Below are 27,986 nucleotides of genomic sequence, written 5' to 3' on the forward strand. Positions count from 1 at the left end.
TTTAAACGTGTAATCCTCAGTTTTATGCTTCTCATTTCTCACACAATAAAAACATTAGACTCAGTTAGTAATGGGACTGAATTATCTAAATGAAAATTAGTGATGTTAAAGGCAGGTCTGGGCTGGGAACCAAGAGGGTCTCCCATCAACAAGCATATATATCTATCACCAAGGTCATCAGGTATCCCAAATGTGGCCCCAGACACCTTCATCCTGCTCTCCCTCTACTCACAGACTACTCTGTCTACTCACAGAGACCCCATGTGACATAGGTTCCCTTGAGCATGGAACTTTGCAAATGAAACTGCCACACAGCATCAGTAATAAATGATAAACAGTGGGGAAATGTAATGAGGGGGAAGGGAGAGATGACAGAGCAGAATTCCCTGGAGTCATTAGAATGAATCTCCACTAGTATGTAGTTCTAATAACAGTCCCCTAGAAGCCCTGATTCCAAAATGTTCTTTCTGCCACAGGCCCTTCAGAGAAACACTTGAGAACAAACCTAAGCTCTGTTGACACTATTCTTGCTTTAAATTCCCATAAGATTTTTATCTGGCTGACACTTTCAGTGTCTTCTTAGTGTCTTTCTATTACTTGATTATTTGCATTTGCTTCCAGAAAACATGCAAAGATCCCACAGGATAAGACTGTTATGGTTTCAAAAGTCATATGAGACTTTAGGCTTAACTTTCCATAAAACCATTTGTTATACTGGGATATTTATGGTCAGCTAAGATATAAGTCCATCTTGAGGAAATCCTCAAATTTTTACCAAGGCCTGATATTTTCTTTCTATTGAAGCATTAGAATTAAAACAATAAAAATATTAACTAATTTTATGCCTGGGTCAGAAAGATCCCATGGAGGAGGGCATAGCTACCCACTCCAGTATTCTTGCCTAGAGAGTTCCATGGACAGAGGAGCCCAGCAGGCTACAGTCCATGGAGTTGGAAAGAGTGGGATATGACAGAAGCGACTGAGCACACACACCTTTTATGCAACTACTGCACCTTTCATCAGAGTATACATGGAGCAATAGGCTGAGCTGCTTCCCCTGCCCTGTACTCACGTGTTGGGCTGGTCTGGGAATTCCAAGTCCCCCATAGGTCTAGATGTCTTCATAATGAGTCACGTGTGTTGTTATATTAGCTATCAGATCCAAGTTTCTGTGTCTTTCTATGCATCCTAGAAGATCTGGGAATTGGATCTAGACAATTGTTCATTCCAGATCTCCTCTGTAACATGAGTTTTCCCCTAAAGCGAAATGGCAAGCTATGGTGTTTAGGCCCAATTCAGTCATTACCCTTTTACCAATAAAATCTCAATGGAACACATCCACTCTCATTCATATAGGTATGGTCCATGGCTGCTTTCTGATAAAAAAAGGCAGCTGAATAGTTTTGACAATGATTATATTATCTACAAACCTAAAGTATTTAATATCTAGCTACCTAAAGAAAAAGTTAATTGATCCCACCCGCTAGAGGATTTCTGTTGTTGTTCAGTCACCAAGTCCTCTCCGACTCTGCGACACCATGGACGGCAGGACGCCAAGCCTCCCTGTCTCTCACCGTCTACTGGAATTTGCCCAAGTTCATGTGCATTGAATCGGAGATGCCATCCAGTTATCTCATCCTCTGTTGCCCTCTTCTCCTTCTTAGTCAGTTAGAGAAGGAGAAGGGGCTTTTTGAAGAATGTTAAATTCTTTTCCTCATCAAATTGATTTCCAAACAACCTGGTACTTCTCACTGCCCAGGCTAACAGAGCTTTGTCTGCTCAGCAAATTCCTCCAGAGACCAAGCCAACTTGTGCTTTTTGATCTATGGAATCTAACCAGTTGCCATAAACAGGAATAATTTATGTTATTCAAATAAGGCAGTCCTATCAAAGGAATCAAATCATAAACTTAATCAACCTATTATATATTTCCCAAATCCCTTAGATTTCTGTTTTTCTCATATTCCATACCACTTAGAAATACTAGAGTTTAATGTCTCCATTCAGATTTCTATGGAATCCTTTGAATATTACGCTTTTCAACAAACTTATTAAGATACAATTCACACGCCAAAAATTCACGCATTTAAAGCTAACAACTCAATGATGCTTAGCACATTCCCATATCTGTGAAATCATAATTGCAATCTAATTTTACAACATTCTCATCATCCCAAAAAGAAACTCTATACCCACCAGCAGTTGTTCCCAAAACCTCACACCACCTTAAGCCCGAAGCAAACAGTAATCTACTGGATGTCTCTAAACTGCCTATTCTGGACCTTCTATTTAAATGTAAGCACACAGTCGAGGTCTTTTATGACTAAATTTATTCACTTAGCATAATGTTTTCATAAGTAACCCATGCTGTTGCACGTACCTGCACTTCTTTCCTTTTTATGTATGGCTGAGTAACACTCCATTGTAGGGAATTCTACCCTTTAAAATCCATTCTTCAGTTGGTGGATATTTACCTTGTTTCTCTTTATAAACACTGAGGTTATGAATATTCACTTACAAACTTTTATGTGAACATACATTTTCAATCCTCCAAGGAATATATCCAGAAAGAGAATTGCTAGGCCATATGGTAACATTATATTTAACACTTGGAGAAACTGCCAACCTGTTTTCCAAAGCCTCTGCACCACTTTACATTCCCATCAACAATGCAGGAAGGTTCCAATTTCTTCACATCCTCCCAAACACCAATTGTCTTTTTCACTGTGGCCATCTTAGTGAAAGTGGCATCTCATTGAGGTTTTGATTTTCATTCCTAATGATTAATGGTATTGAGTATCCTTTGCTGTGCTTATTGACCATTTTTATTTCTTCTTTGGAGAAATATCTATTGAAATCAATTGCCTATTTTTAGTTGGGTTATTTTATTTTTTTATGGAGTTACAAGAGTTCTTTTTTTTATAGATATAAATCCATTACCACATATATGACTTGCAAATATTTTCTCTCATTCAGTGAGTTGTCTTCCCACTTTCTTTTTTCACTGGAGTGTAATTGCTTTACCATGTTGTGTTAGCTTCTGCTGTGCCATGAAGTGAATCAGCTGTATGCACACATATATCCCCTGGGCCCTCCCTCCCACCTCCCTTCCATCCCACCCATCTAGGTCATCACAGAGCTTTGAGTTGAGCTTCCTGGGCTATACTGCAGATTCCCACTAGCTACCTATTTAACACACACACATATGCTACTCTCCTAATTTTCCCACCTTCCTCTTTCCCCACTGTGTACACACATCTATTCTCTAATTATTGGAGGATTAAAAATCAAAATTACAATGAGGAATCTCCTCACACCAGTCAGAATGGCTATCATCAAAAAAAAAAAAAAAAAAAACCCTACAAACAATAAATGCTGGAGAGGGTGTGGAGAAAAGGGAACCCTCTTGCACTGTTAGTGGGAATGTAAATTGAGATGGCCACTGTGGAGATCAGTCTGGAGGTTTCTTAAAAAACTAAACATAGAACTACCATATGATGCAGCAATCCTGTTACTGGGCATCTACACTGAGAAAACCATAATTCAAAAGGACACATGTATCCAATGTTCATTGAAGCACTATTTACAATAGCCAGGACAAGGAAGCAACCTAAGTGTCCATCGATAGATGAATGGATAAAGAAGAAGTGGTACGTGTGCACAATGGAATATTACTCAGCCATGAAAAGGAATGAAATTGGGTTATTTGATGTAAATAGACTTAACGTCTGTCATACAGAGTGAAGTGAGTCAGAAAAACAAAGATCATATATTAACACAGGTATTTAGAATCTAGAAAAATGATACAGATGAACCTAGTTTCAGGGCAGGAATACAGATGCAGACATAGAGAACACACATCTTTCCACTTTCTTGATGGTATCCCTCCTTTGAGGGTAAAAAAGTTGTAAATTTTGATAATGTCAAGGTGTCTATTTTTTCTTTGGCTGTTTGTGCATTAGGTTCCATGCCTAGCCCAAGATGGTGAAGATTCACATATATATTTTCTTCTAAGAGTTTAATATTTTAAACTCATATTTAGGTATTTTTATTTACTTTGAAGTAATTTTTGTATATTGGCATGAATTAAAGTTCCAACTTCATTCTTTTGCACTGCATGTCTGTGCCAGTTCCATTTGTCAAAAAGATTATTCCTCTCCAATCAAATTATCCTGGTACCTTTGTTCACAGTAAATTGGCACAAAATGTAAAGGATTATTTCTGGACACTAAATAGTATTTCATTGAACTGTAGTATGTCTAAATGTGTGAATCCTCCAATTTTGTTCTTTTTAAAGACTGTTTTAACTATTCTATATTTCTTGCATTTCCATAATGAATTTTAGAATCAGCTTGTCAATTTCTGCAAAAGAAGCAGCTTGGATTTGATAGCTGAACGTACTTTACATGTTCTCTGTGAAACTTGAGATAACCTGCTAAATCATAAATATCTTAGACTGGATAGCTGATGGGCATCAGCTATAAAAGTAGAAAATATTGCTTGGGAAAGAAGCTTGGGAAGGTAAATGTAGAGAGCTCTGAGCACCACTGAAAGATTATTGCCACCCAGGCTGCTAGACTGTAATTCTGGCATCACTCCTTTTTTCTGGGAAAATCTCATTTCGACCTAATCAATTTCTCATGAAGAGTTCCTCCTCTCTCTCCCTGTGTCTCACATCGTTACTGAAGTGCACTGCAGCACAAATAGTAGCATTAGCTACCACGTATTGTGCCACTTATTATTCAAAACACATTGCTTACATAATATATTTAATGTCTGTAACCAACTTAATTGGTAAATGATATCTTTATTACACAGATAAAGATATAAGGAGTCAGTGGAGAGCTTTATATATTTAGGCAGAAAGTGTTATAGATGGAATTCAGACTAATCCCACGGCAGACCGCAGATTAGTGTCAGTCACATAGTTGTGTCCGGCTATTTTGAGACCTCAAGGACTATAGCTCGCCAGTCTCCTCTGTCCATGGGATTCTCCAGGCAAGAATACTAGAGTGGGTTGCCATTCCTTTCTCCAGGGGATCTTCCTGACCCAGGAATTGAAACCAGATCTCCTGCATTGCAGGCAGATTCTTTACCGTCTGAGCCATATAACTCTTAGGCTTTTACTCTATATTTAAAATTCCCTCCCTCAAAGCACCCAATTAATGCATGCCCTTGAAATCAATTAATCATTCAAAAGTAAATCAAATTTCAGAGTGCCAACAATCTGTACTATCTTTGTAAGTTCTGAGTCACCATGAAACAAGTCGTAAATCAACTTTCATGTAGTAAGAGATCTAAAGAAAGCCTACGTGTCATTTTAGAAGAGCAACTAGAGCTTAACCACAGTAAAGTTATATGTGATGACTTGGTTGAGCTTCAAAATTATCCACGGGGAGTGAAACAGGAAAAGGACATTGATGACAAAAAAAAAAAAAAAAAAAATGCTGAAGATAGTGAGAGATATATCAAGCTCACTTTCACATTTTACCTGCTTTTGAAAATCATAATGTACACAATAGAAGTTTATTTTTTGAATCAGCAGTTTTGAGAGTTTTTATTTTTATTTTATTTTATTTTTAAACTTTACAATATTGTATTGGTTTTACCAAATATCGAAATGAATCCGCCACAGGTATACACGTGTTCCCATCCTGAACCCTCCTCCCTCCTCCCTCCCCATACCATCCCTCTGGGTCGTCCCAGTGCACCAGCCCCAAGCATCCAGTATCGTGCATCAAACCTGGACTGGCAACTAGTTCCATATATGATATTATAAATATTTCAATGCCATTCTCCCAAATCATCCCACCCTCTCCCTCTCCCACAGAGTCCAAAAGACTGTTCTATACATCAGTGTCTATTTTGCTGTCTCTCATACAGGCTTATTGTTACCATCTTTCTAAATTCCATATATATGCATTAGTATACTGTATTGGTGTTTTTCTTTCTGGCTTACTTCACTCTGTATAATAGGCTCCAGTTTCATCCACCTCATTAGAACTGACTCAAACATATTCTTTTTAATGGCTGAGTAATACTCCATTGTGTGTACCACAGCTTTCTTATCCATTCATCTGTTGATGGACATCTAGGTTGCTTCCATGTCCTGGCTATTATAAACAGTGCTGCGATGAACATTGGGGTACACGTGTCTCTTTCAATTCTGGTTTCCTCAGTATGTATGCCCAGCAGTGGGATTGGTGGATCATAAGGCAGTTCTATTTCCAGTTTTTTAAGGAATCTCCACACTGTTCTCCATAGTGGCTGTACTAGTTTGCATTCCCACCAACAGTGTAAGAGGGTTCTCTTTTCTCCACACCCTCTCCAGCATTTATTGCTTGTAGACTTTTGGATCTCAGACATTCTGACTGGCGTGAAATGGTACCTCATAGTGTTTAATCCCAAGAGATTAATCGTATCTCTTTTACAGAATTAGTAACCTCGGAAAAAAATAAAACAAGATAGAATAATACTTGAGACAAGGTAAATACATACATGAAGAAAACCAGAGCAACAAGATTATTTCTTTGAGAACTAGTTTAAACTGTTAAACTGATGGTTCTAGCATTTTGTCTCATTTTAAAGGCTCCGATTTTCTCTCTCCTCCCTGTGTCCAAGTTCTAGCTACCACTGCCCTAGATGGCCAGCACAAAACTGTCTCAGTCATGTCCTGAACCCTGAATTATCTGCCTCTGCTTTTCTCCCAAGCTACTCATCAGCTTATATAATTACTTTATTCTGCAACTCATGGAGTTCAAGCTTCAAGCTTTTCCCAGCATTTCCTTTACCCATGCTCAGTCAAACTCTACTTTCTCTAAACTACTAAAGTGGCCTTGGAAGTATTTTTTGGTAGACCGCCAACAACAGGGAAAACCCCAGGCCATGTGCTCTGAAACCTATCATCTTTATTCCTAGGTCATGATTTTCGTGGGATGCTGCCAGCAAACGACAGAGACTGCAGGGATACATAACGAGTCTATTCCTGGAAGACATGGAATTCCTCTGATAGGCAACTTTGGCTAGCAAGTTCCCAAGTACCCTACTGAATCTTTCAGAGACCACATAGCTGATTATAACATTTCCACCCACCCTACCTTCCCCTTCACTCAGAGTCAGGGCTGCCTTGTCATCTGACACCTGCTTCTCCAGATTCCCCAGGCTTCTTCCCCATTTTCTCTCACAGTTGATTTCCATAATAAAAATCCTTGCTTGCGGGGAGGCATCAATCAGGAGTTTAGGATGGAAATATACACATTACTATATATAAAATAGATAACTAATAAGGACCAACTGTGTAGCACAGGGAACTCTACTCAATACTCTGTAATGATGTATATAAGAAAAGAATCTTAATAAAAGGAGGTTGATAAGTGTATTCATATGATTCACCTTTCTATATACCTGAAACTAACACAATATTATAAATAAACTATACTCCAATCATTTTTTTTTAAATCCTTGCTCGTTTAATCACCTTGATATCTACTTCTTTGTTGCTGATTAGTTGCCAAGTTGCGTCCAACTCTGTGACCTCATGGACTAGGCTCCTCTGTCCATGGGATTCTCCAGGGAAGTATATGGCAATATACTGGAGTGGGTTGCCATTTCCTTCTCCAGGGAGTCTTCCTGACCCAAGGATCGAACCCAAGTCTCCTACCAGCAGGCAGATTCTTTACCATCACACCACGAAGGAAGTCCAGTCTATTTCTTGGAGGACTGCTAATAACTACATTTTGGACAGCTCCCCACTTCCAGTCAATTTTAAGTACAAGCTCTTTGGATTTGTTTTACCCTTTGGTCTGATAACAGCATTTACTCTTTATCTCTCCTCCCAAAATCCTGGAAAGGAAGTTTGAGAGGCACTGTATCTCTGTTCTCAGACTGCATTTGGAGCCCCTTTGGCTGTTGGCTTTTCTTTCACACAGTATTTACCGTAGCTCAATGTTCTCTTTATTGCAAATGTGAATTAGGTACTTGTGGGTTCCTTGATAGACTTTATTAGAGATATCCTCAATTCCTGCCCATGCTGATAAGAGATATCTGATTTCAGTTTAATTCCTTTCTGCTCTCTGCCCCAGCTTAGTAGAATCTTAGAGCCTCTGTTAGTAGAATCATTCACACAGAGAATAACCTTCTTAAGTGTGGTCCCTACAGAACAGCTCAAGCTCACCTCCTTCAAATGCTCAGCAGACCCACAAAAATCTACACATTCTTGCTACACCACAAGGGGTGGGAGCTGACTGCTACATATCTGTTGTCTCTCCTCCCAGGATTTTCCTCCTGCCTGTCCACAATTATCTTATTGCTGTATTCAAAAAGGCACAGATGTCCAACCTGAATGGGAGGGAAGTTTGGGGGAGAAATGGATACATGTATATGGTTGATTGAGTCACCTTCGCTATTCACCAGACAGTACCACAGTGTTGTTAATTGGCTATATCTCCCAAGACAAAATAAAATGTTTAAAGTTTAAAATTACAAACATAAATAAATAATTTAGGTGATGAAAAAAATTGTAAAAAAAAAGGCACAGATGTCATATCAGCAAACCACTTCATAAGAACACTTCTGAAAGGGAAGTAAAATGCCAGGATCCTCTTCTCTCTCTACAAATTATCCTCTCTGAACCACATCCCTGAGATTGTGGATGAGGGACATACACCTAATCTTCAACAGGAAAGGGCAGCACAAGCTCTATCTCTCGCTTCTAGGGTCTCATATAGGACTTCAACAGTGTTCTTTGAAATAGCCACCTTTCCTGTAGTATTTCTATGTAAATGGAATAGAGGAAAAGAATGGATAGTTGACTAGTAGAATTTACTGGACCATGACTAACTAGAAAGGTGTCAGACTCCTATCCTGGAAATTCTTTAAAATATGGGGAGTGTTTGAAACTTCTTTGCATCAGTTTAAGGTTCCCCAAGTCAATTCCATGGCAAAGGGACATTTCATGAAATACTCTGTGATACTTTCTCCCCTGAAAAGCCCAGTTTTAACCCTTTCTGACACTACACCTCCTTTTTAAACTGCTGACCTTTAGCTCTGTTATCTCTGGCTTTTAATTCTACCTACGGAGTGAATTTAACTCAGATGACCATTATGTCTACTACAGTGGGCAAGTATCCCTTAGAAGAAAAGGAGTAGCCATCATAGTCAGTGAAAGAGTTTGAAATGCGGTACTTGGATGCAGTCTCAAAAACAACAGAATGATCTCTGCTCATTTCCAAGGCAAACCATTCAATATCACAGTAATCCAAGTCTATGCCCCGACCAATAAAGCTGAAGAAGCTGAAGTTGAACGGTTCTTCAAAGACCTACAAGACCTTCTAGAATTAAGGACATCTTCCAAAAAAGATGTCCTTTTAATTACAGGGGACAGGAATTCAAAAGTAGGAACTCAAGAAACACCTGGAGTAACAGGCAAATTTGGCCTTGGAGTACAGAAAAGAGGAGTCCAAAGGTTAATAGAGTTTTGCCAAGAGAACCCACTGGTCATAGCAAACACCCTCTTCCAACAACAAAAGAGAAGACTCTACACATGGACATCACCAGATGGTCAACACCGAAATCAGATTGATTATATTCTTTGCAGCCAAACATGGAGTTCTATACATTCACCAAAAACAAGACTGGGAGCTGACTGTGGCTCAGATCATGAAGTCCTTATTGCCAAATTCAGACTGAAATTGAAGAAAGTAGGGAAAACCACTAGGCCATTCAGGTATGACATAAATCAAATTCCTTGTGATTATACAGTAGAAGTGACAAATCAATTCAAGGGATTAGATCTGATGCACAGAGTGCCTGAAGAAGTATGGACAGAAGTTTGTGACATTGTACAGGAGGCAGGGATCAAGACCATCCCCAAGGAAAAGAAATGCAAAAAGGCCAAACGGTTGTCTGAGGAGGCCATACAAATAGCTGTGAAAAGAAGAGAAGCCAAAAGAAAGGAGAAATAGAAAGATATACCCATTTGAACGCAGAATTCCAAAGAATAGCAAGGAGAGATAAGAAAGCCTTCTTCAGTGATCAATACAAACAAATAGAGGAAAACAATAGAATGGGAAAGACTAGAGATCTCTTCAAGAAAATTAGACATACCAAGGGAATATTTCATGCAAAGATCGGCTCAATAAAGGACAGAAATACTATAGACCTAAGAGAAGCAGAAGATATTAAGAAGAGGCAGCAAGAATACACAGAAGAACTATACAAAAAAGATCTTCACAACCCAGATAATCATGATGGTATGATCACTTACCTAGAGTCAGACATCCTGGAATGTGAAGTCAAGTGGGCCTTGGGAAGCATCATTACGAACAAAGCTAGTGGAGGTGATGGAAATCCAGTGAAGCTATTTCAAATCCTAAAAGATGATGCTGTGAAAGTGCTGCACTCAATATGCCAGCAAATGTGAAAAACTCAGCAGTGGCCACAGGACTGGAAAATGTCAGTTTTCATTCCAATCCCAAAAAAGGCAATGCCAAAGAGTACTTTAACTCCCACACAATTGTACTCATTTCACACACTAGTAATGTTATGCCCATAATTCTCCAAGTCAGGCTTCAACATTACATGAACCGTGAACTTCCAGATGTTCAAGCTGGATTTAGAAAAGGCAGAGGAACCAGAGATCAAGTTGCCAACTTCCGTTGCCTCATTGAAAAAGCAAGAGAGTTCCAGTAAAAAATTTATTTCTGTTTTATTGAATATTCCAAAGTCTTTTGACTGTGTGGATCACCACAAACCATGGAAAATTCTGAAAGAGATGAGAAATTCAGACCATCTGAGCTGCCTCTTGAGAAATCTGTATGCAGGTCAGGTAGTGACAGTTAGAACTGGGCAAGGAAGAACAGACTGGTTCCAGTTAGGGGAAGGAGTACGTCAAGGCTGTATATTGTCACCCTGCTTATTTAACTTATATGCAGTGTACATCATGAGAAATGCTGGGCTGGATGAAGCACAAGCTGGAATCAAGATTGCCAGGAGAAATAGCAGTAACCTCAGATATGCAGATGACACTAACCTTATGGCAGAAAGCAAAAAAGAACTAAAGAGCCTCTTGATGAAAGTGAATGGGGAGAGTAAAAAGTTAGCTTAAAGCTCAACATTCAGAAAACTAAGATCATGGCATCTGGTCCCATCACTTCATGGGAAATAGATGGGGAAACAGTGACAGACATTATTGGGGGGGGGGCTCCAAAATCACTGCAGGTGGTGACTGCAGTCATGAAATTAAAAGATGCTTGCTCCTTGAAAGAAAAGTTATGACCAACCTAGACAGCATATTAAAAAGCAGAGGCATTACTTTGCCAACAAAGGTTCAGCTAGTCAAAGCTAAGATTTTTCCAGTAGTCATGTATGAATGTAAGAGTTGGACTATAAAGAAAGCTGAGTGCTGAAGAAGTGATGCTTTTGAACTGTGGTGTTGGAGAAGGCTCTTGAGAGTCACTTGGACTGCAAGGAGATCCAACCAGTCCATCCTAAAGGAAATCAGTCATGAATATTCATTGGAAGGACTGATGCTGAAGCTCTAATAATTTGGCCACCTGATGCAAAGAACTGACTCATTTGAAAAGACCTTGATGCTGGGAAAGATTGAAGGCAGAAGGAGAAGGGGATGACAGAGGATGAGATGGTTGAATGGCATCACCGACTTAAGGGACATGAGTTTGAGTTAACTCTGGGAGTTGGTGATGGACAGGGAAGCCTGGCATGCTGAAGCTCATGGTTTCCCAATAAGTAGACATGACTGAATTGAACTGACTTGCAGTTGATTGGAATTCTCTTTAATGCTATCTTTTCTCAGTATGCTACCCTGCTAGTTTAACCCAGTAAATGGATGCAGAAAACATATATTTGCCTATATGAACATATTGCTTTCAGTGCTTTTTGAATGAGATTTGAGAGATTATTAGTTCATCACCTCATGTTCACCTTTTTTGCCTTTCATTTCATTAAAATTTAACGACAGAATAGTTTTAAATTTAAACCTGTTTGTCTTATGACAATCATAAGATATAGGTTAAAACTTCAGTTCCAGTGCCTTAAGCAGTAACTTTGTATGCTGAGTTATTTTGGGTACCCCACTTACTGCTTTGGGATTATTTTCTTTGTCGAGAAGATGTTTTTTGAGTTAAGTCCTATTTCTCAATAGAAACATTTTCTGAAAGATTGCTGTGTCTGTGCTGTCTGGAATCTTTGTTTTAAGAGACCAACTCTCACACCACAGATGAAACAGTAGGCCTAGCTACACCTCATTGCTTATCAAGATCAACTATGTTTCCAAGGATTACTTATTTACTTTATATTCCACATGGTCTCAAATATGTTCTCCATATTTTTGGTCTCCCTCAAATGAATATTTGTTCCCCTTTTGTATGATTATTTATAACTACTAAAAATCAAGAACCTAGAAATCCACTTTTACTCTATCAGACCTGGATTCCTAACTTGTTTATTAAATATTATAGGACAGTCAGAAATCTTGAGGAGGAAATGGGGCAAAAGACTTTCCAGTACTGTGAAAGGAGCATCATTCTCACTACTCATCAATCACTGAGTATCTGTCATCCTTCCCACTTCATGGAACTTTCTTCTAGTTGAACCTATAAGCACCCCATACAATTTCAACTCAGACATTAACATCAGTGGACTGAAATTTTCACAAGCAAAAAGATATCAATATTCATAACTCAAAATGAAAAAGAAGGAGATTTTATAGCTATAGATTCAATAGTGATACTCATGGTTTTATGTAAAATAGAAATGTTAGTCCCTTAATCCAAAATTATAACTCAATAGCGATCTTGGGATAATTGAGTTACTACCCTGGTACTCATAACTACTATTAAATGAACAAGGAAAGTCATCACAAATACATGAATTGTAAAAGAAGAAAATAGAAAGAATGCCCAACAGATGTAAATACTGAGAATAGCCCTTGTTCTAAACAGAAAAAAAAAAAATGTTATCTAATTTCTGAAATGTATGCTTCCATTTTCCTGCAGGAGAAAACATGTAGGGGTGTGAAACACAGCTCAGTTGCATCAGAGATGATCACCTTCTGTTTACTACCAGAAAATGTATTCCTATGGACAACTCCTGCCCCCTCCTCTATAATGCTTCCACACATCTCAGATCTTTCTATAACATCTTGCCATTCCTTACTAGGTAAGTTTGCTCTTAAAGGATATCTATTATGAAAATCCATTACTGGAAGTCTGTTAATATTTTATAGTACCATGGAAAAGCTTATGCTCATCATTCAAAATAACATGACATTATGAAGTCACTAAGAGTCACCAGGAAGTCACAACTTCCATGGTGGCTCAGTGGCAAAGAACCTGCCTGCCAATGCAGGAGACATGGGTTTGATCTCTGGGTTTGGAAGATCCCCTGGAGAAGGAAATAGCAACCCACTCCAGTATTCTTGCCTGGAGAATCCCATGGACAGAGGAGCCTGGCAGGCTACAATCCACAGGGCTCCAAAGAGCCAGACACAACTTTGTGATTTATAGAATCAATGCAATACCTATCAAGCTACCAACAGTATTCTTCACAGAGCTAAAACAAATAATTTCACAATTTGTATGGAAATACAAAAAACTTTGAATAGCCAAAGCAATCTTGAGAAAGAAGAATGGAACTGGAGGAATCAACCTGCCTGACTTCAGGCTTTACTACAAAGCCACAGTCATCAAGACAGTATGGTACTGCCACAAAGACAGAAATATAGATCAATGGAACAAAATAGAAAGCCCAGAGATAAATCCATGCACATATGGACAACTTATCTTTGACAAAGGAGGCAAGAATATACAATGGATTAAAGACAATCTCTTTAACAAGTGGTGCTGGGAAAACTGGTCAACCACTTGTAAAAGAATGAAACTAGAACACTTTCTAACACCATACACAAAAATAAACTCAAAATGGATTAAAGATCTCAACGTAAGACCAGAAACTATAAAACTCCTAGAGGAGAACATAGGCAAAACACTCTCTGACATACATCACAGCAGGATCCTCTATGACCCACCTCCCAGAATATTGGAAATAAAAGCAAAAATAAACAAATGGGACCTAATTAAACTTAAAAGCTTCTGCACCACAAAGTAAACTATAAGCAAGGTGAAAAGACAGCCTTCAGAATGGGAGAAAATAATACCAAATGAAGCAACTGACAACTAATCTCAAAAATATACAAGCAACTCCTACAGCTCAATTCCAGAAAAATAAATGACCCAATCAAAAAATGGGCCAAAGAACTAAATAGAGGTTTATCCAAAGAAGACATACAGATGGCTAATAAACACATGAAAAGATGCTCAAAATCACTCATTATCAGAGAAATGCAAATCAAAACCACTATGAGGTACCATTTCACACCAGTCAGAATGGCTGCAATCCAAAAGTCTACAAGTAATAAATGCTGGAGAGGGTGTGGAGAAAAGGGAACCCTCTTACACTGTTGGTGGGAATGCAAACTAGTACAGCCACTATGGAGAACAGTGTGGAGATTCCTTAAAAAACTGGAAATAGAACTGCCTTATGATCCAGCAATCCCACTGCTGGGCATACACACTGAGGAAAACAGAATTGAAAGAGACACATGTACCCCAATGTTCATCACAGCACTGTTTATAATAGCCAAGACATGGAAGCAGCCCAGATGTCCATCAACAGATGAATGGATAAGAAAGCTGTGGTACATATACACAATGGAGTATTACTCAGCCATTAAAAAGAATACATTTGAATCAGTTCTAATGAGGTGGATGAAACTGGAGCCTATTATACAGAGTGAAGTAAGCCAGAAAGAAAAACACAAATACAGTATCAGATTAGATCAGATCAGTCGCTCAGTCGTGTCCGACTCTTTGCTATCCCATGAATCGCAGCACACCATGCCTCCCTCTCCATCACCAACTCCCGGAGTTCACTGAGACTCATGTCCATCAAGTCAGTGATGCCATCCAGCCATCTCATCCTCTGTCGTCCCCTTCTCCTCCTGCCCCCAATCCCTCCCAGCATCAGAGTCTTTTCCAATGAGTCAACTCTTCGCATGAGGTGGCAAAAGTACTGGAGTTTCAGCTTTAGCATCATTCCTTCTAAAGAAATCCCAGGGCTGATCTCCTTCAGAATCGACTGGTTGGATCTCCTTGCAGTCCAAGGGACTCTCAAGAGTCTTCTCCAACACCACAGTTCAAAAGCATCAATTCTTCAGTGCTCAGCCTTCTTCACAGTCCAACTCTCACATCCATACATGATCACAGGAAAAACCATAGCCTTGACTAGACGGACCTTTGTTGGCAAAGTAATGTCTCTGCTTTTGAACATGCTATCTAGGTTGGTCATAACTTTCCTTCCAAGGAGTAAGCGTCTTTTAATTTCACGGCTGCAGTCACCATCTGTAGTGATTTTGGAGCTCAGAAAAATAAAGTCTGACACTGTTTCCACTGTTTCCCCATCTATTTCCCATGAAGTGATGGGACCGGATGCCATGATCTTCGTTTTCTGAATGTTGAGCTTTAAGCCAACTTTTTCACTCTCCACTTTCACTTTCATCAAGAGGCTTTTGAGTTCCTCTTCACTTTCTGCCATAAGGGTGGTGTCATCTGCATATCTGAAGTTATTGATATTTCTCCCGGCAATCTTGATTCCACTTTGTGTTTCTTCCAGTCCAGCGTTTCTCATGATGTATAAGTTAAATAAGTTATATAAGTTAAATAAACAGGGTGACAATATACAGCCTTGACAAACTCCTTTTCCTATTTGGAACCAGTCTGTTGTTCCATGTCCACTTCTAACTGTTGCTTCCTGACCTGCATACAAATTTCTCAAGAGGCTGATCAGGTGGTCTGGTATTCCCATCTCTTTCAGAATTTTCCACAGTTTTTTGTGATCCACACAGTCAAAGGCTTTGGTATAGTCAATAAAGCAGAAATAGATGTTTTTCTGGAACTCTCTTGCTTTTTCCATGATCTAGTGGATGTTGGCAATTTGATCTCTGGTTCCTCTGCCTTTTCTAAAACCAGCTTGAACATCTCGAAGTTCATGGTTCACATATTGCTGAAGCCTATCTTGGAGAATTTTGAGCATTACTTTACTAGCATGTGAGATGAGTGCAATTGTGCGGTAGTTTGAGCATTTTTTGGCATTGCCTTTCTTTGGGATTGGAATGAAAACTGACCTTTTCCAGTCCTGTATACTAACACATATATATGGAATTTAGAAAGATGGTAACAATAACCCTGTATACGAGACAGCAAAAGAGACACATGTATAGAACAGTCTTTTGGACTCTGTGGGAGAGGGAGAGGGTGGGATGATTTGGAAGAATGACACTGAAACATGTATAATATCATATATGAAACGAGTCGCCAGTCCAGGTTCGATGCACGATACTGGATGCTTGGGGCTGGTGCACCTGGACGACTCAGAGGGATGGTATAGGGAGGGAGAACGGAGGAGGGTTCAGGATGGGGTTCAGAATCCGCCACGTGTATACCTGTGGCAGATTCATGTTGATATATGGCAAAACCAATACAATATTGTAAAGTTAAAAAAAATTTTTTTAAAAGACAGCAAAAAAAATAAAATAAATAAAATAAACAACAATGAAGTAGAAAGGGAAAAACAGTCACACATAGATTCCTTTCTGTGCTCCCCTTTCTCTGGCTTATAAGTAAATGCCATCTGCCGAGTCCAAGTCAGATGGCTCTAGAACAGGGCCAGGCTGCATTCCGCTTTCCAACAAATGATCTGGGTATCTGTACAATGAACTGTGGATAGGTTTCCTGGTTTCCATGCTTAACAGGCACTTGTCTTCTTTCCATGATGTCCCTCAAATGTATAGAGTTCAAAATTGTTATGAATATTTGCTTAGAAATTCTGAAGTTTGAAAGCTCAGAAATTTGTCTCTCCAAAAGTTGAACAAATATGTTTGTTTCCCCCCCCCCTCTAGAAGAAGGCTTCTTAATAAAATACCTCTTAATGTTAAGACATCCTATTCACAATGAAGAGCTTAAGACTGAAAGACGAGTATAACGGTCAAGTGTAGGAAACAATGAGATTGACGTAAACATCTCAAGAGGATAGTGGAGGAGCTACCTGTACACCCTGGAGAAGTTCCTGAACACGAAGCACCGCTCAGTTAACTCCCCCACAGACCAGCTTCCTTCCCATAATCCTACCACATGGAGTATTTCCTCAATCCTAACTCATGGCTCCTAGACAATGGAAAGTCTAAGTAGGAAACTACAACATGGAAACTCACTAATTTCAAAATCAACATACTTAGAAAATAATAAAGAGATTAACCTAGAGAATAGTAAATATGTTAGTATTGTAGCTCTCAAGAACAATTGTTCCTGTTGTCCCTCCTCAGATCTCTGGCTTTGAAGAGTAGACTCCACAGATTATTGCTACTGAAATCTAACCCATTTATACATGATTCATAAAAATTTTGCACCCTGTTGAGAAGGCACTACCTCTTTTCCTGCATTTTATGCCAGGTTACCATATTTAATGTGTGTGGGTCTCACATAGCAGAGTCACTGCAACTGATTAAATGCTTGAATAAGGCAGGTTTTCTGTATGCCATGATGTAAAAGCACACCCAGGTTGAAGGTTTTCTAGCTATCTTACCCATCAGGCTTTTCCAGAGAGAAAAAATGTATGTGTCTATGTGTGAAGAGTTGATAGGGTAGGGATGAGAAAGAGAGGTATCACGCTGGATGAGTGTCAACTCAAGTCTTCTCTACTCAGCTTGTGCACTTTTAATTAAGACTGGAGGCACCTCCCTCAACTGTCTACTAATGTGACAACCTCACTCCACATTTTAAATTTGTTCTTTAATATTTAGATAGTTTTGATGGAAACACATCACTGATTGTGAAATCTGTCTTCTTTTCTAATGCACAGATTTTAAGTCATGCATTTCTCTATAAGGAATCCTTAGCAGCATCCCACAAATGTCATGGTTTTGCAATGTATCATTCATTTGAAATACTTTCTAAATTCCCCTGTCATTTCATCAACATAGTTGTTATTTCAAATATGTTATCTCCTTTCCAAACTTTTGGTGAACTTTCAGAATGTCTGAATGTTATTAATTTTTAAAATAATTTCACCATCATCAGAAAATGTACCCTGTGATCTCAGTCCTTTGCCATTTTGAGACATTTTATGGCCCAGCATATCATCTACCTTAAGGAACATACAAGATGCCTTTCAGAAGAATTGTGTATTCTGACTTAATTGGGTTTAAAGTCCCCAAATGTCTAATAGATCCTGTTGACTGAAAGTGTTATTCAAACCTCTCATATTCTTATCACTATTTTTGTCTATTCTTTCAATTATTGGGAAGGAATGGTAAAACCTCCAAATATTACTTCAGTTGTACATATTTCTTCTTTTGTACCTGTTAAATGTTATGTACTTAGAATTTCTGTTATAAGGTGTATATTTAGGACTTCTATGTCTTCTTTTTTCCTTTTAAATTTTTATTAGAGTATAGCTGATTTGCAATGTGCAAGTCTCAGGTATACAGCAAAGTGAATCAGTTATATATATATATCTCCACTTTTTCATATATTTTTTTCTCCATATAGCCATTATAGAGTACTAAGTAGAGTTCCCTAGGCCACAGGTTCTTATTAGCAGGATTCTGTTGTCTTAATGAAATGACCTTCTTATCATTATTGAATGTCTTTTTCTCTAATACTGGAATGTTACTTGAAATCTGCTGTGTCTGATATTAATATAGCAAAGTTATCATGAGTATTATTATCATGGTTTATACACTTCATAGTAGTATCTTGCTTTGTATCTAGTCTGACAATCTCTTCTTTTTAATTTAAAAATTGATTAGATCATTTTTGTTGAATGAAAGTATTAGTAATGTTAGATCTAAGTCAGCCATCTTCCTAATTGATTTCTTTTTAAATTAGTTGTGCTTTGTTCCTCTTCCTCTACTTACCTGTCTTTTTTGCTCTGAGTTTTAAAATAAAAATAATTTATTTTGTCTCCTTTATTGCCTTTTGAGTTGTGTCTGTAAATATTCATGGTCGCCATAAAAATTAAAAGATTCCTTTCAAACTTATGACAATCTATTCAGAACTGATATTATACCATAATAAAACCTTACAACCATATATTTCTAGTGATCTCTATGCTGTCCTTTATGCCACTGTCATATTCTTCTACATGTTTTATAAACTTGACAATATGTTACTTTAGCTTTTAACATATAATTTTCCTTAAAAAGAATTCTTAAAAATAAGTCTTTATATTTATAAAAATTTTACAACCTACCCACTCTTCCCATTCCTACTATTAGATCCTAGTTTCTGTTAACTTTTTCTTTAGCCTAAAGAAATTCTTTTAGCATTTCATATACTCCAAGTTTGCCAGATACAAATTCTTAGATTTCATTATTTAAAGTAATCTGTTTTGCTTTCACTTTTGAAATACATTTTCACTCCATAAAGAGTTTTAAGTTGACTATTTTTGTTCTTTCATCATTTTAAGATGTCCTTCCATTGTTTCATGTTTTGCCTTGCTTCTGATGATAAATTCTTCATATTTCTTATTCTTGTTCACCTGTATATAATGCATCTTTTACTTTGCTGTTGTTTTTTGGTTTAATATTTTCTCTTTACTCTTGGTTCTCAACAATTTGTTCCTAATGGGTATTTAACCTGATTAATGTATGTCAAGTTCTTGAATCAGTGGGCTCATGATTTTTCTCAAAACTGAGGAAGAAAATACTTTTTAAAATTCTGCTTTATTTTCTCTCACATCTCTATTTCTGAGACTCCAGTTGCATGTACGCTAGACTGCATATTATCACACAAGACATTGATACTATACTGAATATTTTTCAAATATTTCTCTCTTTACTGCAGTTTTGGTAACTTCTCTTTATCTCATGCATGGATGTGAGAGTTGGACTATAAAGAAAGCTGAGCACCGAGGAGTTGATGCTTTTGAACTGTGGTGTTGGAGAAGACTCTTGAGAGTCCCTTGGACTGCAAGGAGATCCAACCAGTCCATCCTAAAGGAGATAAGTCCTGGGTGTTCATTGGTAGGACGGATGTTGAAGCTGAAACTCCAATACTTTGGCCACCTGATGCGAAGTGCTGATTCATTTGAAAAGACCCTGATGCTGGGAAAGATTTAGCTCAGGAGGAGAAAGGGACAACAGAGGATGAGAGGATGAGATGGTTGGATGGCATCACTGACTCAATGGACATGGGTTTGGGTAGACTCGGAGTTGGTGATGGACAGGGAAGCCTGGAGTGCTGCGGTTCATGGGGTCGCAAGGAGTCGGACACGACTGAGCGACTGAACTGAACTGAACTGAACCCTCAAGTTCAAAGATTCTTTTTCTTCAGTCTCCAAATTATTAGGCCCAGCCAATGTATGTCTAACAGATTTCAGTATATTATAGAATCTATACTTAATTCTATTTTTGTTTTAATTTCTCTACATTACTAATTTTTACTTAAATATTTCCCTGAAATGTTTAACATAGTTAAAATGCTTGTTCTGAAGATGCTTGAATGTTAGATTCAATAACATATTAAATCTGGGTAGCTTAGTTACATTTTCTGTTAATTTGAGGGGGGTCACAGTTTTTTAATTATCTACATTTTTAAGATTATTTTAGAAATTTTTGTAAATTTCCAGAGACAGAAAAATAATAATATTTTGCTATATTCTTTATTACAGGAAAACTCATGTGCCATTGAAGTTCTTCCTTCCATCAAGTTGTGTGACATTTGGGCCAGCTTCATTTAGTCTGAATTCAGCCATGATTAGCCCAAGTCAGAATTTCTTGTGACTGTGCATTTTGTTATCTTGTCATTATTTGAACTGGGAGGGAATGGGGTTGACATTTCATAAAATTTTAGATTATGCTTAGATTTAATACAGGCACAGCCCCAGACCCCAAGTACTATGAGAAATCTCAACAATAGATTATTGATTTCCATGTTCTAGTCTCTTCTCCACTGCTGCTCCCTGTACAAAAGTCAGAAGTGAAGAAGACCTTAGAATTATTTAAAAAGTAAACCTTATGATTTACTTTTGCATTTGGAGTTTTTCAGGAGCTTTATACCATCCTTCAAAATCATAAATCATTCATACTCAGTTAACACTCTCTAGTCCCTCTTAATACTCTCCTTCTGTGGCAAGCCCATTCTTCCCTCTGCTCATTTCTAAAGACAGCACTGCAACTCTCTGCTGTCCTATGAAGGGTTTTGCTTCTCTACAGAATTCAGTTTATCAATGCTTCCTTGGAGTCACTGTTCTTAACTAGCCCCAAAGAAAAATCTTCTATTTTTCCCATTATTTTTTTCATACTTTTACCGAGAAAATGAGAGTATTGTGAGTCCCTTAACAACCTAACCTAAAGCATAAGTTCTCTACCCACATCCATTCAAAATTTACTTTAAGCATTTCTCACTCTCCCATAGTCGATCCATCAATTTTAGCTTCCTCATTGATTTCACCACCAAGGCTTTCTGATGCTAAAAAATACCTACCATAGAATTAATACAGCAGAGCACATCATGAGAAACGCTGGGCTGGATGAAGCACAAGCTGGAATCAAGAGCTGGGAGAAATAGTAATAACCTCAAATATGCAGATGACACTACCCTTATGGCAGAAAGTGAAGAAGAACTAAAGAGCCTCTTGATGAAAGTGAAAGAGGAGAGTGAAAACGTTGGCTTAAAGCTCAACATTCAGAAAATTAAGATCATGCCATCTGGTCCCATCACTTCATGGCAAATAGATGGGGAAACAGTGACAGACGTTATTTTGCAGGGGCTCCAAAATCACTGCAGGTGGTAACTGCAGCCATGAAATTAAAAGATGCTTGCTCCCTGGAAGAAAAGTTACGACCAACCTAGACAGCATATTAAAAAGTAGAGACATTACTTTGCCAACAAAGGTCCGTCTAGTCCAAGATAAGGTTTTTCCAGTAGTCATGTATGGATGTGAGAGCTGGACTATAAAAAAAGTTGGACTATAAAGCTGAGCACCAAAAAAGTGATGTTTTTGAACTGTGGTGCTGGAGAAGACTCTTGAGAGTCCCTTGGACTGCAAGGATACCCAATCAGTCCATTCTAAAGGAAATTAGTCCAGAACATTCATTGGCAGGACTGATGCTGAAGCTGAAGCTCCAATAATTTGGCCACCTGATGTGAAGAACTGACTCATTTGAAAAGACCTTGATGATAGGAAAGATTGAAGGCAGGAGGAGAACGGGACGACAGAGAATGACATGGTGGGATGGCATCACTGACTCAATGGACATGACTGAGTAAACTCCAGGAGGTGGTGATGGATAGGGAAGCCTGGTGTGCTGCAGTCCATGGGGTTGCAAATAGTTGGACACAACTGAGCGACTGAACTATAAACAGATTTAATGACAATGTTTCAAGCTCTGAAAAAAAGTTCTCATAATTTTATAATCATTAATGTAAAACATTATTTTACATATTCTTATTGGTCTCAGGCATATCTCCATTTCCCTGGGTTTCTTTGAGTTAATAAGGCCCTCAATTTCAATTCAGGTGTACTTAGAAATTCTAAAATTTATCAGATACTCTTGTAATTCAATTTTGATTTTTTTTTTTTTTTGTATATTCTTTCTGGAATGTAGTTTTTCAGAGAATTGCTTCTTTTCTATGGTCAAAGTGTTCTGTGCACAGGACAAAGATACCAGCCTGAAAAAGGCAAACTGATCTTATAAAAAATCCTAGCGTGGAAGTATTTGGGCGGTAAGGGTACTCATGCAACCCGCGGTCCATTGAAGATGGCAATCTAGTCACTAAGGCAGTGACTGACCTTCCTAACTACCCACAGACACCAACGTTCTGCTCTCACCCTTATTCCATGAAAGCTTTTTCTGGTCAAATCTTAACCAGTGGCATCCACACTCAGATTCAGCTTATATATCCTAACAGTAAAACGCATCTGAATTATTCATGGCAGTATTGAAAAAGCAAAGAATGACATAGGAAAAAAATAGAAGAGAAATATACAGTCTCAAGTTAAAGCTTGATAATTCTCAGTTTATGAAACTCTTGTCAGTCTACTGAACAAACACTAAATACTATGGACACTCTGTGGGCTTTTACATATCCAAGGCTTTTACTCCTGCCTTGCCAATGGTCCAGGTCTGAACATTTAATTGAATCATCTAATACCACTCCTTGGATTTTTTTTTTTTTTTACAGAGAAAATTTTTAAAATAATTCCAACTGGGATGTTTACTATTTTCAAATCTAAAGAGTCCTTTTAAATCATTTCCCATGCTGCTTGCCCTTGTTTCTGGCATGTCTGAAATCTCATCATATTCAGTATTGGCATGCATTGGCAGTGATACCTCTACTTAATACTACTCTCTTCTCCAAGGTACCAATAGTCCTTCTCATAGGTAAACTACATTGTTAAATACATCCTTGTATTGATAAAATCAAGGTTTAAGTTTGAAGATTTCCTGATCCTCAGTGTTCCTCAGAGTCTTATGTTGAAGAGAAACTATTATTCAATTACTGGTAAGCCCTCAGATAAATTGGAAATGACAGTCTGTGAACTCCCTAGTCACCTCATACTTGCCTTCATTCCTATTTAAGGCATTAGCCTTTTTGAACAAACCCACATTATACACCAAAACACATGGGCAGCTAAAATAAAGAGGAAAAGAACATAAGATCAACAGGGGGGGGAAAAAAAAAAAACAATGGGAGGAAAAAAGTTATCTATAGACATTTCAGTCCTAGGGTTAGTAGATTTCTAATATTATCTTTATCCATATTCATACATTCAAACATAGATAGTCTAAAAATATGACTATTTAGCTCTTTGCTACATTCGCTCTCACCAGTAGAGAAATTCCAGGAAGTAGCCCTAGACAATTGGATTAAAAAGCACTCCAAACACACAAATAGAAACTTTCAGAGAATAAGCAAAAAGAAATAATTAAGAGAAATTAACACAGGTAGAGCTACCCCACGCCCCCACGCCCGAGGCCAGGGGCGGTGGCCGGGAGGACCAACCCCATGCCCGAGGCCAGGGGCGGTGGCCGGGAGGACCAACCACACATCCAAGGAGCCCTGGCTGCGCCAGCGCAGGAGGGCCTAGAGAACCTATCCCACATTGAAGGTCAGGAAGGGCGGTGGTGAGGAGATACCTCTTGTCCAAGGTAAGGAGCAATGGCTGCGCTTTGCTGGAGCAGCTGTGAAGAGATACCCAACACCCAAGGTAAGAGAAACCCAAGTAAGACGGTAGGTGTTGCAAGAGGGCATCAGAGGGCAGACACACTGAAACCATACTCACAGAAAACTAGTCAATCTAATCACACTAGGACCACAGCCTTGTCTAACTCAATGAAACTAATTGCCCGTGGGTCAACCCAAGATGGGCAGGTCATGGTGGAGAGATCTGACAGAATGTTGTCCACTGGAGAAGGGAATGGCAAACCACTTCAGTATTCTTGCCTTCAGAACCCCATGAACAGTATGAAAAGGCAAAATGATAGGATACTGAAAGAGAAACTCCCCAGGTAAGTAGGTGCCCAATATGCTCCTGGAGATCAGTGGAGAAATAACTCCAGAAAGAAGGAAGGGATAGAGCCAAAGCAAAAAGAATACCCAGCTGTGGATGTGACTGGTGATAGAAGCAAGGTCCAATGCTGGAAAGAGCAATATTGCATAGGAACCTGGAATGTCAGGTCCATGAATCAAGGCAAATTGGAAGTGGTCAAGCAAGAGATGGCAAGAGTGAATGTCAACATTCTAGGAATCAGCAAACTGAAATGGACTCGAATGGGTGAATTTAACTCAGATGACCATTATATCTACTACTGTGGGCAGGAATCCCTTAGAAGAAATGGAGTAGCCATCATGGTCAGCAAAAGAGTCCAAAATGCAGTTCTTGGATGCAATCTCAAAAATGACAGAATGATCTCTGTTCATTTCCAAGGCAAACCATTCAATATCACAGTAATCCAAGTCTATGCCCCAACCAGTAATGTTGAAGAAGCTGAAGTTGAATGGTTCTATGAAGACCTACAAGACCTTTTAGAACTAACATCCAAAAAAGATGTCCTTTTCATTATAGGGGACTGGAATGCAAAAGTAGGAAGTCAAGAAACACCTGGAGTAACAGGCAAATTTGGCCTTGGAATACAGAATGAAGCAGGGCAAAGACTAATAGAGTTTTGCCAAGAAAATGCACTGGTCATAGCAAACACCCTCTTCCAACAACACAAGAGAAGACTCTACACATGGACATCACCAGATGGTCAACACCGAAATCAGATTGATTATATTCTTTGCATCCAAAGATGGAGAAGCTCTATACAGTCAGCAAAAACAAGACCAGGAGCTGACTGTGGCTCAGACCATGAACTCCTTATTGCCAAGTTCAGACTGAAATTGAAGAAAGTAGGGGAAAACCACTAGACCATTCAGGAATGACCTAAATCAAATCCCTTATGACTATACAGTGGAAGTGAGAAATATATTTAAGGGCCTAGATCTGATAGATAGAGTGCCTGATGAACTATGGAATGAGGTTTGTGACACTGTACAGGAGACAGGGTTCAAGACCATCCCCAGGGAAAAGAAATGCAAAAAAGCAAAATGGCTGTCTGGGAAGGCCTTACAAATAGCTGTGAAAAGAAGAGAAGTGAAAAGCAAAGGAGAAAAGGAAAGATATAAACATCTGAATGCAGAGTTCCAAAGAATAGCAAGAAGAGATAAGAAAGCCTTCTTCAGCGATCAATGCAAAGAAATAGTGGAAAACAACAGAATGGGAAAGACTAGAGATCTCTTCAAGAAAATTAGAGATACCAAGGGAACATTTCATGCAAAGATGGGCTTGATAAAGGACAGAAATGGTATGGACCTAACAGAAGTGGGAGATATTAATAAGAGATGGCAAGAATACACAGAAGAACTGTACAAAAAAGATCTTCAAGACCCAGATAATCACGATGGTGTGATCACTGACCTAGAGCCAGACATCCTGGAATGTGAAATCAAGTGGGCCTTAGAAAGCATCACTACGAACAAAGCTAGTTGGAGGTGATGGAATTCCAGTTGAGCTATTCCAAATTCTGAAAGATGATGCTGTGAAAGTGCTGCATTCAATATGCCAGCAAATTTGGAAATCTCAGCAGTGGCCACAGGACTGGAAAAGGTCCATTTTCATTCCAATCCCGAAGAAAGGCAATGCCAAAGAATGCTCAAACTACTGCACAATTGCACTCATCTCACACGCTAGTAAAGTAATGCTCAAAATTCTCCAAGCCAGGCTTCAGCAATATGTGAACGGTGAACTTCCTGATGTTCAAGCTGGTTTTAGAAAAGAAAGAGGAACCAGATATCAAATTGCCAAGATCCACTGGATCATGGAAAAGGCAAGAGAGTTCCAGAAAAGCATCTATCTCTGCTTTATTGACTATGCCAAAGCCTTTGTCTGTTGTGGATCACAATAAACTGGAAAATTCTCAAAGAGATGGGAATACCAGACGACCTGATCTGCCCCTTGAGAAATCTGTATGCAGGTCGGGAAGCAACAGTTAGAACTGGACATGAAAAAACAGACTGGTTCCAAATAGGAAAAGGAGTATATCGAGGCTGTATATTGTCACCCTGCTTATTTAACTTATATGCAGAGTACATCATGAAAAACGCTGGGCTGGAAAAAGCACAAGCTGGAATCAAGATTGCTGGGAGAAATATCAAGAACCTCAGATATGCAGATGACACCACCCTTATGGCAGAAAGGGAAGAGGAACTAAAAAGCCTCTTGATGAAAGTGAAAGTGGAGAGTGAAAAGTTGGCTTAAAGCTCAACATTCAGAAAACGAAGATCATGGCGTCCAGTCCCATCATTTCATGGGAAATAGATGGGGAAGCAGTGGAAACAGTGTCAGACTTTATTTTTCTGGGCTCCAAAATCACTGCAGATGGTGACTGCAGCCATGAAATTAAAAGACGCTTACTCCTTGGAAGGAAAGTTATGACCAACCTAGATAGCATATTCAAAAGCAGAGACATTACTTTGCCAACAAAGGTCCGTCTAGTCAAGGCTATCGTTTTTCCAGTGGTCATGTATGGATGTGAGAGTTGGACTGTGAGGAAGGCTGAGCGCCGAAGAATGGATGCTTTTGAACTGTGGTGTTGGAGAAGACTCTTGAGAGTCCCTTGGACTGCAAGGAGATCCAACCAGTCGATTCTGAAGGAGATCAGCCCTGGGATTTCTTTGGAAGGAATGATGCTAAAGCTGAAACTCCAATACTTTGGCCACCTCATGCGAAGAGTTGACTCATTGCAAAAGACTCTGATACTGGGAGGATTGGGGGCAAGAGGAGTGGGAACGAAAGAGGATGAGATGCCTGGATGGCATCACTGACTCGATGGACGTGAGTCTCAGAGAACTCCGGGAGTTGGTGATGTACAGGGAGGCCTGGCGTGCTGTGATTCCTGGGGTTGCAAAGAGTCGGACAGGACTGAGCAACTGATCTGATCTGATATGATCTGAGAATGAGATGGAAAGAGAATAGCTTCATAGCCTTAGAGTTAATATTGTTATTTGCAACATTTAAAAATTTTGCAAAAGTAATTTCTGACATCAAGTATCTTTTATGACAGATGTTATGACTCAGGTTCGATCCCTGGAATGGTAAGATCCCCTAGAGTAGAAAATGGCAACCTGCTCCAGTATTCCTGCTTGGGAAATCTCATGGACAGAGGAGCCTGGTGGGCTACAGTCCATAGGGTTTCAAAGAGTTGGACACGACTGAGCACACACTAGAATATTCACAAACATAAGGTTTATGACCTTGACTTTCGATTTGTCTGTTCAAAGTCACCCTAGTGTGTTTGTCTCTCAGTCATATCCTAGTCTTTGTGACCCCATGGACTGTAGGCTGCCAGGCTCCACTGTTCATGGAAT

At 38.9% G+C, this 27,986-nt stretch overlaps 1 long non-coding RNA gene across 6 annotated transcripts in view; it reads right to left on the reverse strand.

Annotated features, from left to right (window-relative positions):
* LOC129649878 (uncharacterized) overlaps nucleotides 1-27,986 on the reverse strand; it is a 278,357-nt gene that overhangs the window by 198,964 nt on the left and 51,407 nt on the right. Inside the window, exon 4 of one of the 6 annotated variants that reach the window (XR_008713357.1) lies at nucleotides 21,567-21,628. The exons of the other annotated variants lie outside the window; for them this stretch is intronic. This is a non-coding gene — a long non-coding RNA (uncharacterized LOC129649878). Of the gene's footprint in view, nucleotides 1-21,566; nucleotides 21,629-27,986 lie in introns of those variants that run through there. 6 annotated transcript variants of the gene reach the window in all.

This window comes from Bubalus kerabau, chromosome 4 (genome assembly GCF_029407905.1).
Source record: "Bubalus kerabau isolate K-KA32 ecotype Philippines breed swamp buffalo chromosome 4, PCC_UOA_SB_1v2, whole genome shotgun sequence".
NCBI classification, from domain to species: domain Eukaryota; kingdom Metazoa; phylum Chordata; class Mammalia; order Artiodactyla; family Bovidae; genus Bubalus; species Bubalus kerabau.